The sequence below is a fragment of the Engystomops pustulosus genome, chromosome 8, assembly GCF_040894005.1.
Source record: "Engystomops pustulosus chromosome 8, aEngPut4.maternal, whole genome shotgun sequence".
NCBI lineage: Eukaryota > Metazoa > Chordata > Amphibia > Anura > Leptodactylidae > Engystomops > Engystomops pustulosus.
Genome location: NC_092418.1, coordinates 104,288,965 through 104,301,446, shown reverse-complemented (window position 1 = coordinate 104,301,446; position 12,482 = coordinate 104,288,965). Strand labels below are relative to the sequence as shown.

Below are 12,482 nucleotides of genomic sequence, written 5' to 3'. Positions count from 1 at the left end.
GGGCAAACTTCCCCAAACTTCCTAGTGGTAGCCTTGATTGTGTAAGCACTGTATGGCATTATTGTGGCACAGTAAAGTGGATATCACGTGTGTATTGTATGGTAGGGTCAGACTGGTGCTGCGTGGCTGGGGTAGGTGGCCGCTGCATGGCTGGGGGTAGGTGGCCGCTGCATGGCTGGGGGTAGGTGGCCGCTGCGTGGCTGGGGTAGGTGGCCGCTGCATGGCTGGGGTAGGTGGCCGCTGCATGGCTGGGGGTAGGTGGCCGCTGCGTGGCTGGGGTAGGTGGCCGCTGCGTGGCTGGGGTAGGTGGCCGCTGCGTGGCTGGGGTAGGTGGCCGCTGCGTGGCTGGGGTAGGTGGCCGCTGCGTGGCTGGGGTAGGTGGCCGCTGCGTGGCTGGGGTACGCGGTTATTATTTTATTATGGGGGGGGCTCTGTGCACCTTTTGTCTTGGGGTCTGGCATGCGGTGGGTCTCCTGCTCCTTCCCTCATTCTCATATTATGTTATTTATAGCGGCTGGAGGTGGAGCGCCATTCCCACCCTCCACATTCTTTTATGGTGATACAGATGAAAAAGGATTTCTCTCATGTATCTACAAGATTTCCAGGACCTCATCATCAGGATTCTTCTACTTAAAGGGGAACTCCCCCAAAGTCTTCTCAGAAGTATAGACACTAGATAGGAATCCCACACATTGCACATTTGAGGTTATCCTGCCCCCAAAAAGGTCTCGGTGTACCAGAAGAGCGACCCGAAAAGCCATTTTAGTCCCATAATCCACAACATCTGATAATCCACTATGCAGCTACAATATGATGTTGATTTGTAGGGACAACCAATCACAGCGCAGCTATAATCTTTTGAGAGCAGTTTAAGAAACGAAAGCAGAGCTGTGATTGGTTGCCTTGGGCTGTACAGACGGGCCTACTATAAATGTGAAGCCCTTCGGTATTAGTGGACTGATAATCTGGCACCTCTCTGATCCATTAGCGAGGTACCCCATTTGATTTTGATGCCATGAGTGGGTGCAGACCGGCTATGCGGGTGTCATGGCGGCTGCACATGTGATTGTGTTGTTATTTGTGACGCCGGGCCTCCTCTCGTCACATCTCGTACTGCGGTTGCCATGGCAATCTGTGTGCACTTGGCTTGCGTCCCTATCGGCTCTGTTGTGATTTCCTCCTTTCTGGTTTAACCCTCTCCCTGCCGGGGTGGTCCACAGTGATACATACAGGGACATTCCCAATAATCCGGCATCTGATAATCCAGCAGAGTATGTAAGGACATTGGCCACGTCTTCCTTCATATTACACGGACTACTCTCATACGTAGGAAACCATCAGCAATCCCATGGTATCATTTTACAGAACGCCAGATGACAGACTCTGGAAAAGCTGGGTTTATTACTCGCCATAACCCTTTTGATATTGAGTCAGATATTGTCTTATAGGGAGACGGCGACATTATGTGCTCCTCCGGGGTCTGTCCATGACTCGTCTCTAGTCAGGGCTTTCTAAGAATCCAGTGATAATTTGTGGAGCCCCCGCCATTTATAATACTGGAGTCTTCCTCATGACCCTCCTATGGTTACTATGAAGGGGGTCTCGCCTGTTTCCGCCTATAGCAGATACATGGGGTCGCCCCCCCCCAAGCCGGGAGTTTCTCTGTATTTTTACCCCTTGTATCGGCAGCATAGGCGGTGGTGGAGCCCAGGAGCAGCTGCTGGGTTAAATGTTGCTCTGGGTGTCGGAGCCAGCGCCTGTCTATCGCCCACCATCTGCTCGGGCTCAGCACACGGACTTGGCCCTGTGCTCTATTTCGATGAGATTAATAATAGCGATCTGATTATCCGTTGTTGCAGCTGGACGATCTGTGTACGGAGGGTCAGCGCCGCGCTCCGTACACTGACGCATTGTTACGCTGACACAATGGTGACGCACTCCAGCATGGCACAGCCGCCAGTGGGGCATGGTACTGCCACACAGAGACGTCCTGCGTGGACCCGACCCAAGGCATTTTCATAGCCGCGCGTGTGTCATGTTTGCATAATATATGGCACATCACATGATGAGACTACAGCGAGCAACACTGCTCACTGTGACCCCACGATCTGTGTAACCCCAACTTACTACAATACCCCTCCACCAACATCACAGTCCTTGTATCATACTCCAGAGATGCACTCACTATTCTGCTGCTGGTGCAGTCACTGTGTACATACATTACTTATCCTATACTGATCCAGAGTTACATCCTGTATTATACTCCAGAGCTGCACTCACTATTCTGCTGCTGGTGCAGTCACTGTACATACATGACATTACTTATCCTGTACTGATCCTGAGTTACATCCTGTATTATACACCAGAGCTGCACTCACTATTCTGCTGCTGGTGCAGTCACTGTGTACATAAATGACATTACTTATTCTGTACTGATCCTGAGTTACATCCTGTATTATACTCCAGATCTGCACTCACTATTCTGCTGCTGGTGCAGTCACTGTGTACATACATGGCATTACTCATCCTGTACTGATCCTGAGTTACATCCTATAGATCTTTTATTTTATATAAAAGTAAAAAAACATAACAATACAAACAAAACATAATATACAATATATACAATATCTTACCTGCTGGTCCAGCCCCATTCATATCTAGCAAAAACAATAACTTACAATACACCAAAATGAATAAAAACCAAATACCACAACCCCCACCAACCGATTATCACAACCTAAACCAAACCAATAAACAATGACAAAACACACCCACAAATAAACAAAAATGGCCATGAATATACATAAACCCACCCCACACCCTCACTGTGTACGTACATGACATTACTTATCCTGTACTGATCCTGAGTTACATCCTGTATTATACCCCAGAGCTGCACTCACTATTCTGCTGCTGGTGCAGTCACTGTGTACGTACATGACATTACTTATCCTGTACTGATCCTGAGTTACATCCTGTATTATACTCCAGAGCTGCACTCACTATTCTGCTGGTGCAGTCACTGTGTACATACATGACATTACTTATCCTGTACTGATCCTGAGTTACATCCTGTATTATACTCCAGAGCTGCACTCACTATTTTGCTGCTGGTGCAGTCACTGTGTACATACATGACATTACTTATCCTGTACTGATCCTGAGTTACATCCTGTATTACACTCCAGAGCTGCACTCACTATTCTGCTGGTGGTGCAGTCACTGTATACATACATTACTTATCCTGTACTGATCCTGAGTTACATCCTGTATTATACCCCAGAGCTGCACTCACTATTCTGCTGCTGGTGCAATCACTGTGTACATACATGACATTACTTATCCTGTACTGATCCTGATTTACATCCTGTATTCTACTCCAGAGCTACACTCACTATTGCAGTGTATACTGCAGCCTCGCTGCCCAGTGCTCTCACAGTTACATACTTCGGCTTCTATGTTTAGCTTCTCTCTGAGGATATGGAGACTTTGTTGTGGCCAGAGTCCAGCTGCTTGACATGGGAACGGCATCCCGGATCAGAACGCTGGTCAGAGGTCTCATCCTGCAAGGATTTATGTCAGGGGGATTGAGGAAACTTTCTTATTACAGGATCTGCTGAAATAGGGATACTAATATATTCATTCTTTATTATATGATCTAAAGGGCAGATTTAAAGGGACGGCAGCGTTGTTAGAGGATGAGTTAAATATCAGTCAAATCTGATGTAATAGCTGGAGGATAGATTAGGATGTTGATGTTGGGATGATGATGACGTGATGGATTGGGAACCTGCACATCTGCTATATTAAGGAGTGCGTGGATCAGATCAGGTGGAGATAACAATGTTCCTTGTATTATAATTGTGTCATAATCTGGGGATCATTGTGGGATTATCTCATTATAAACGGTAATTAGTGTGATTACTGAACCGGATGATTTCACAGATTATAGGGTTGTAGTGTGTTATGTGGGCAGCATCTGGTGACATTAGCGGGATGCTATATAGAGGTATTGTTGTTGCACTGTATAGCAGTATTATGTGGACACTGTGTGCTTGTGTATGGCGGTATAAAGACACAACTCCATTCTGGCTCTGGTTTTCATGGATCTTCTTGATAACATAGCAGCCCCCGGGCATGTACCCTGCGCTCCTCTTGTCACTTTTGGACTGTGTGTTTGTTTTTTGGTTTTTTTGCTTCTGTGCCAGTAGTGGCTCCATCATCAGCATCAGGCGTCAGCAGTAGCCAGCTCTTTTATCATCAGCACAAGCTCCGTTAGCAGTGGCTCCATCATCGGAATTGGCTCGGGCATCATCAACAGCTCCATCATCAGCACCAACTCCATCAGCAGTGGCTCCAGTATTGGCTCCGGTAACAGCAGTAGCTCCATCAACATCATCAGTGCCGTTAACAGTGGCTCCATCATCGGAATCGGCTCAGACATCAGCAGTATCTCCATCATCAGTGTCAGCGCCATCCTCACAGCACCATCTCCGTTAGCAATTGCTGCATTGGCAGTAGCTCCATCATCAGTGCCAGCTCTATTATCATCAGCCCCAGCACGGTTAGCGGTGGCTGCATCATCAGCTCGGGCATCAGCAGCAGCTCCATTAACACTGGCTCCATCATCTGCATCGGCTCAGGCATCAGCAGTAGCTCTATCATAAGTGCCAACTCTGTTAGCAGTGGCTCTGTTTATCAGGACCAGGTCAGGCATCAGCAGTAGCTGCATCATCAGTGCCAGTTCTTTCCTCATCAGCACCAGCTCTGTTAGCAGTGGCTCAGTCATCAGCCTCGGCTCAGGCATCAGCAGTTAATCCATCATCAGCGCCAGCTCCATTAGCAGTGGTTCCATCATCAGAATTGGCTCAGGCAGGAGCTCCGTCAGCATTGGCTTAGGCATCAGCAGTAGCTCCATCATCAGTGCCAGCTCCGTGAGGAGTGGCTCCATCATCAGCAATGGCTTAGGCATCAGCAGTAGCTCCATCATCAGTGCCAGCTCCGTTAGGAGTGGCTCCATCATCAGGGTTGGCTCCGGCATCATCAGCAGCTCCATCATCAGTGCCAGCTCTTTCCTTATCAGCGCCAGTTCTGTTAGCAGTGGTTCCATCATCAGAATTGGCACAGGCATCAGCAGTATCTCCATCATCAGTGTCATTGCTATCATCATCAGCCCCATCTCCGTTAGCAGTTGCTCCATCATCAGCCTTGGCTCAGACATCGGCAGTAGCTCCATCATCAGTGCCAGCTTTTTTATCATCAGTAACACTTAGCAGCGGCTCCATCATCAGCATGAGCTCAGACATCAGCAGTAGCTCCATCCTCAGCAGGTTGTAAGCATGAGGCTTGCAGTGTCCCCGGTGTGGATCCCCAGGTCTGTCTTCTGCTGTCAGTGTGGCCCCTGTGACTCGTGTAAACATGAATTCTCCGGAGCTGCGCTCAATTTAGGTTAATTAATTTTATAAATGAATCATGAGGGGAGAGGGAAGGGATGTCTGTGCCAGCGAGACGCATCATGTAGCATCACTCCTATCATTCATCTATCTCTTCTTCTCATCCTAATCTCCTGATGCATGAAAACAGACACCCTGGCAGCGCTGCGGGAGGGAAGGGGTTAATGCGGGCAAGTTGTGCCAATTTCCCATAGACGGTGTATTTGAAGGGATTTTGCAGGATCTCTGCTTGATGTCAGTGAAGAGAATGTGATGAGACAATACTGTTCATTGGTGAAGATTTGTTACAATGTAGCAGGATTGAATACAAATCCCATCCCTCTTATCCTAAAGTGTTGTTACAATGTATCAGTGCAGGCAGTCGTCAGAGCGGATGTCTCATGCTGCAGGGCCGGAGGCTGCTGTTACCCTATTGATTTATCAGGGTGTTACATAAGTGGGTGATGCGGGTGCCTGTGACCTGGGGTGGGGGATCGCTCAGGGACTGTAGCATCTTGTTCTTTCACAATCGGTTGCATCTCGGGATGGATTTTCTTGGCATCCTGGAAGAAAGAGCGGCATTCAGTGTGGACGAGCTCTCTGCCGTGTGACATCTTATGATTCATCGTCCTCCAAGATGTCTCTGACTGCTCCTCTGTATAAATCATTCAACAGAACAACCCGGGCCCCCAACCGCGCTGGGGGCCCTAAATGCCAGTTACTGACAAAGTGGATGGAGCACCCCCCTCCTCAAGACAACCCCTTTAAAAGCCAAATGCATATCTTCTCCAGTAATCCGCTTAATTAAAGGGATCCCTACAAGTAAAGGCTTCCGGAGCTCATCATTACCATGTCTCAATTATCTTTTCCTTTTTCAATAATAATGAGTAATTTATTATCCTCCCCCCCCCCCCTCCCTGTGGAGCCTGGACACTAGAATGACTTCTCTTATCTCATCTATCCCCAACATACAAGTCCTGTCCTGGAGTGGGAATAAGAGCTGAACACCTTTTTATATGCGCATATACATATTCTGTATTATACTCCTCTACTACTACTGTCCTGTACTGATCCTAAGTAACATCCTGTAGATCTTTTATTTTATATAAAAGTAAAAAACATAACAATACAAACAAAACATAACATACAATATATACAATATCTTACCTGCTGGTCCAGCCACATTCACACCTAGTTAAAACAATAACTTACAATACACCGAAATGAATAAACACCAATTACCACAACCCCCACCCAACACAAGCCACACCCGTAAATAAACAAAAATGACTATAAATATACATAAACCCACCCTACACCCTCTAATAACAAACCACCCCACACAGATCACATCCCACACCCGTTTTTTTTTTTTTTTTTAAATATATAATAACAAATACACACAACACTACACTAAACTAAATCCCTCGCCCGCACCCTCCCCTTCCCCCAGACACTGGTCTAACGTCCAAAGTTTGCGTTAAGTAGTCCAGACCAGTGCCCAGGGTCATAGAGTCCAACAGTTCGTAAATCCCACCACCATCACCCCCCTCCCAACCTAACACTAATCCCAAACCCCACTATATACAATATATACAATATATACAGTATTTACAACACAACATAAAGAAAACAGAATACAAATAAAATCTCAACAACATAAATCCAAACCACATAAAGCCCAGGTTCGGCGCCTGCAAGCCCAACATCACTATAACCTCAGAACACAAAACAAAAATCTACTGTGCAGCATCAGCCCAACACCAGGAGAGGAGATGACAGACTAAGGGACACTAAAGGAGAACCCCCTCCAAAGGAGAGAGGCCCTCCCAGTGCCCAGCCTCTCATACTCCAGAGAGCGCACCTTCACCAGGTCACCCACAATGTTCCTAACCACCTCATCCACCGGGAGGATTTTACGCTGCGTCGACACTAAACACCGTGCGTTCCACGTGTGGTACCTGACCACTAGACTAACTAGGAATAACGTGCAGCGGTCACGGCCACCCAGGCCTCTGAATGCTCCATAGGCCCACTCCGCATAGGAGAGACCGGCCAACCCGGGCCAATGGATGGAAGCGCCCACCCGGTTGTACACCTCTGTGTTAAAGGGGCACTGAAGCAGGAAGTGGTCCATGCTCTCCAGCAGGCCACCGCACTCCTCCCGGGGACAACCTCTTTCCTCAGAGCTCCTACACTTCAGATTGTCCCTCACACACAGCTTTCCATGGAAGCAGCGCCAAGCCAAGTCCCAAAACTTCAAGGGGATCCTGATGGAATTCAGCAAACTCAAACCCACCCTCAGATCCAGACTTGGGCAATCCCTGAGGGCCAGAGGCTTCTGGAAATGGGTCAACAGAACCCTCTTGTCAAGGAGTTTCCTCGACATGGTCCTGATCTCCCACATTCCCAGACCCCACCGGCGAATCACCTTCAGAACCGGGGTAGCGTAAGCCGGAAGATGCCCATGCGGTGTGCGAAGATCCTTCACTTGCCCTCCTGTCTCCCATTCCTGGAAGAAAGGCCGAAACCATCCCCTGCAGGAGTATACCCACGGAGGAGCCCTCTCTTTCCAGAGGTTTGCTACATTGATCTTAAGAAAGGTATTCACTAGGAACACCACAGGGTTGACCATACACAACCCTCCTTGTCTCCTCGTGCGGTAAGTAACCTCCCTCTTGATAAGGTTCAGCCTATTCCCCCATAACAGCTGGAAGAACAGACTGTAGACCCGAGTCCAGAGGGGTTCTGGCAACATGCACACACTGCCCAGATAAATCAGCAACGGGAGCAGGTAAGTTTTAATCAGGTTAACCCTTTCTCTGAGGGTCAAGGACCAACCCTTCCACTGGTCCACCCTCTGAGCGGCGATCTTAAGCCTGCCGTCCCAGTTTTGCATGGGGTAATCCCCCTGGCCAAATTCGATGCCGAGAACTTTGGCGGAGTCCTGGGGCCCTGGAAGAGTGTCCGGGAGATCAAAGCCTGGATCCCCCTCTCCCAGCCAGAGACTCTCACACTTATCCCCGTTGATCTTGGACCCAGAAGCATCTGAGTAGCGGTCAACCTCTGACATCACCCATTGCGCCTCCCCTCCCGAGGACACGAAAACGGTGACATCATCGGCATACGCTACCACTCTAAGAGTGGCTTCCGGTGCTGCCCGATCCATCCCGACTCCCACCAACGGCCCACGATCAACCCTCCTAAGGAATGGGTCAATCGCGAACACGTACAGTAGTGGGCTCAGAGGACAACCCTGGCGAACACCAGACCCGACCTCAAAAGAGCGGCCAATCCAACCGTTCACAAGCGGGAAACTCTCTGCCCCTGCGTACAAAACCTTAAGCCAATTGACAAACCCACCCGGCAGGCCATACCTCAGAAGGACAGACCAGAGGTACTCGTGGTTAACCCGATCAAACGCTTTTGCCTGATCCAAGGACAGCAAGTACCCCTTCCAGTTACCAGCCCTGCCCTGCTCCACTGCCTCCCGAACACAAAGCACAGCACTAAATGTACTGCGGCCTGGAACAGAGCAGTGCTGGGTCCCCGAAAGGAGCCGGGGCGCAAACTGCACCAGCCGATTAAACAGCACCTTTGCCAAAACCTTTCTGTCCGTATTGAGAAGCGCTATGGGATGCCAGTTCTCAACACGAGATCGGTCCTTACCCTTTGACAGGATGATCAGGGCTGACCTCCTCATTGACTTCGGCAGAGCGCCCGAGGAAAGACACTCATTGAATACCTCAGTCAAGAGGGGAACCAAGGCGTCCTTAAAGGTCTTATAAAACTCAGATGTTAAGCCATCCGGACCCGGCGATTTCTTGAGGGCGAGCCCTTCAATCGCCAGGCTGACTTCCTCTTCCCTGATCACTTCGGTCAAAACATCAAGAGAGGGGTCTACTCCTGGCTCAGGGACAGCTTCAGCCAGGAAATCCGACATCACATCCCGATCTAGATCCTTCCTGCCCAAGAGGTGTGAGTAGAAGGATCTGACGACCTCAAGGATCCCTGATCTGGACCTTTTCAGGGATCCCGTACTGTCAACCAGTCCTGTGACAACTTTACCATTCACTGACATCTTGCAGTTTCTGTAAGGGTCGGGCGAGCGGTATTTCCCGTAATCCCTCTCAAAAACCAAAGATGCGTGTCTATCGTACTGACACCTCTTCAGCAAGGATTTCACTCTGGAGATGTCCTCACGACTACCTCCAGTCGAGACGAGATGCTCGAGTTTCCTCCTCAGGCCCTGATACAGGCGGTACCTGTCCAGGCTCCTGAGGCTCGAGAGCTGGCGGAAGAATCTCGCCACCCTTTTCTTGAGCATCTCCCACCACTCTGACTTACTGCTACAAAGGCCCAGCAATGGTACCTGGCTCTGAAGAAAGTCCTCAAAGGATTGTCTGATCTCCGCTTCTTCCAGGAGAGACGAATTGAGCTTCCAGTAGCCTCTTCCCATCCGGGGGGTCTCTGTAACATTCAGAGAAAACAAAATTAGACAGTGGTCGGAGAACTCCACCTCAACAACAGAAACTGCTGAAGAAATGGCTTCCTCCTTTAAATAAAACCTGTCTATTCTAGACCTGCAGCTACCCCTATAATAGGTGAACCCCGCGTGGCCTGGGGTGTGCCGGATGTGGAACATCCTGTATTATACCCCAGAGCTGCACTCACTATTCTGCTGCTGGTGCAGTCACTGTGTACATACATGACATTACTTATCCTGTACTGATCCTGAGTTACATCCTGTATTACACCCCAGAGCTGCACTCACTATTCTGCTGCTGGTGCAGTCACTGTGTACATACATGACATTACTTATCCTGTACTGATCCTGAGTTACATCCTGTATTATACCCCAGAGCTGCACTCACTATTCTGCTGGTGCAGTCACTGTGTACATACATAACATTACTTATCCTGTACTGATGCTGAGTTACATCCTGTATTATACCCAGAGCTGCACTCACTATTCTGCTGCTGGTGCAGTCACTGTGTACATACATGACATTACTTATGCTGTACTGATGCTGAGTTACATCCTGTATTACACCCCAGAGCTGCACTCACTATTCTGCTGATGGTGCAGTCACTGTGTACATACATGACATTACTTATCCTGTACTGATGCTGAGTTACATCCTGTATTACACCCCAGAGCTGCACTCACTATTCTGCTGCTGGTGCAGTCACTGTGTACATACATGACATTACTTATCCTGTACTGATCCTGAGATCCGTGTGCACCCGATATCATGCATCTGTTGCTTCCCGCTCAGGTCTGCCAGTTCACCATCTTCACCACCTTTTTCCTGCATTGGTTGCGACACAATTTTAACCTTAAATCCTGCGCAACCCCCCGATTTCTGTTGAAATCCCCGTGAAAACCATGAACAGTCCGACGGAAATGCGATCCGCGGACCCTTAGTAAATAAGCCCCACTGTGTACATACATGACATTACCTATCCTGTATTCTGGATACTAGAATGTTCTCCCGTAATTGTACCAATAAACCTGAGAAGGTGAGAATATTCCATTTTTGAAGGACCTGCACAGGAATGTCATATTGAGGTCCTAAAGCCCCAAGCAGAAACATCAAAGCTTTGGAGCCTTAAACAGAAGATTGTAAATGGGGCAGATGTGTGATGTATTGGGGGGTTCTGTTGATCTGTGTAGATTGGGGTCTATAGATTTTTTTTGGTGAATAATTATTTTTGGGTCTGGGGTTACCATAAACTATTGGCTGGGATTACATGACCTACAGGTGAATGCTTTGTCTAGGGGTGTGGTCTATGTAAATGAGGTAATGTCTCCATGATATACATCTGGCGGCTCCCTTGCGCCATTCATGGTGTCTTCTATGTCTGAGGATCCCTGGAGCCCCCCTACTGCAGACACATCTGGGCTCAGACGGGGATTTTTGTCTTGTCCTTGTCTCAGATAATGTCAGATTTCCCGGATCGATGAATCATCAGTGAGATGACGATGCGTAGGTGCGAACCATCTCCAGGACTGACATATCATCTGCACCTGAGAGACTGGCGCCAAATATAATGTACAGGGCGGCACCTGTTGTGTGACATCATAGGGCTATGACACCACTCCACATACAACATCTCACAGCGCCCCGACTGACCCGAGACCCCGCTGACCCCTGATCTGATCTCATTACCCAATGTCTTATTAATGAAATGGATTGGTGGGGGGTGATGTACTTACCCCCTCTCAGGGCATCCACACCCACTGTCCACTCTGATGATCTCTCCTTCATATCACATGTGATGGTTGGGGAACAGATGACAGTCAATCTAACATTTGGAATTATGCAGTATGGTGCAAACCTACATTGAGAATGCTGTAGCTACACTGATGCAGAAACATATCTTGCTTCATTTCTGATCTGAGTGGTTTTGCTGAAAAAAACAATTATAAAATTATAATAATGAGGCTCTGTTGCTCCTTTGGCCACCCAGGCGCTTCTCCTCTTACGTTAATTATGCTCCAGCCTTGTCCTGCCTGGCATAAGCCGAGAATACGTTATCACTGTGTTCTCCCTGACAGGCAGAAGTAATCAGTTGCTGCACCACCCCCCAGTTGCTGTGTATGAGTCATCCAGCTTGGGTTGATTGATCCGGTCTGGACAGTTCAGGCAGCTCCTGTGTATATGGAAGTAATGGGGCACTTTACTTACCTGGTACGAGGAGTTCACTAAAAGTGCATTGTCTGTCTATAATGCACTGTGCTGCGATTCACGAAGATCGTGCGCCCGATATCCTGCATGTGTCGCTTCCCCGCTCAGACCGACGGAGTTCACCTTCTTCCTGGTGCATGTAAGTGCATTGTCTTGCAACAATTTGAATGTAAAATCCCACTCTCAGTGTGAGTCAGTTGCATCGTCCGACGGCATCCCCCCCCCCCCCCCGAGCAATCCCAGAGCAAAACCCTGTTAAATACCTGTCAAAGCCGTGCAAATCCCGAAAATGGTGATTAGTCAGTCGAAAGTGCAATCTGTGACTCTTGGTAAATAAGCCCCAATATGTTTATGTATA

At 48.5% G+C, this 12,482-nt stretch overlaps 1 protein-coding gene across 2 annotated transcripts in view; it reads left to right on the top strand.

Annotated features, from left to right (window-relative positions):
• Positions 1-12,482, top strand: part of ADCY5 (adenylate cyclase 5) — a 74,082-nt gene that overhangs the window by 3,105 nt on the left and 58,495 nt on the right. The gene's annotated exons all lie outside the window — the stretch shown is intronic.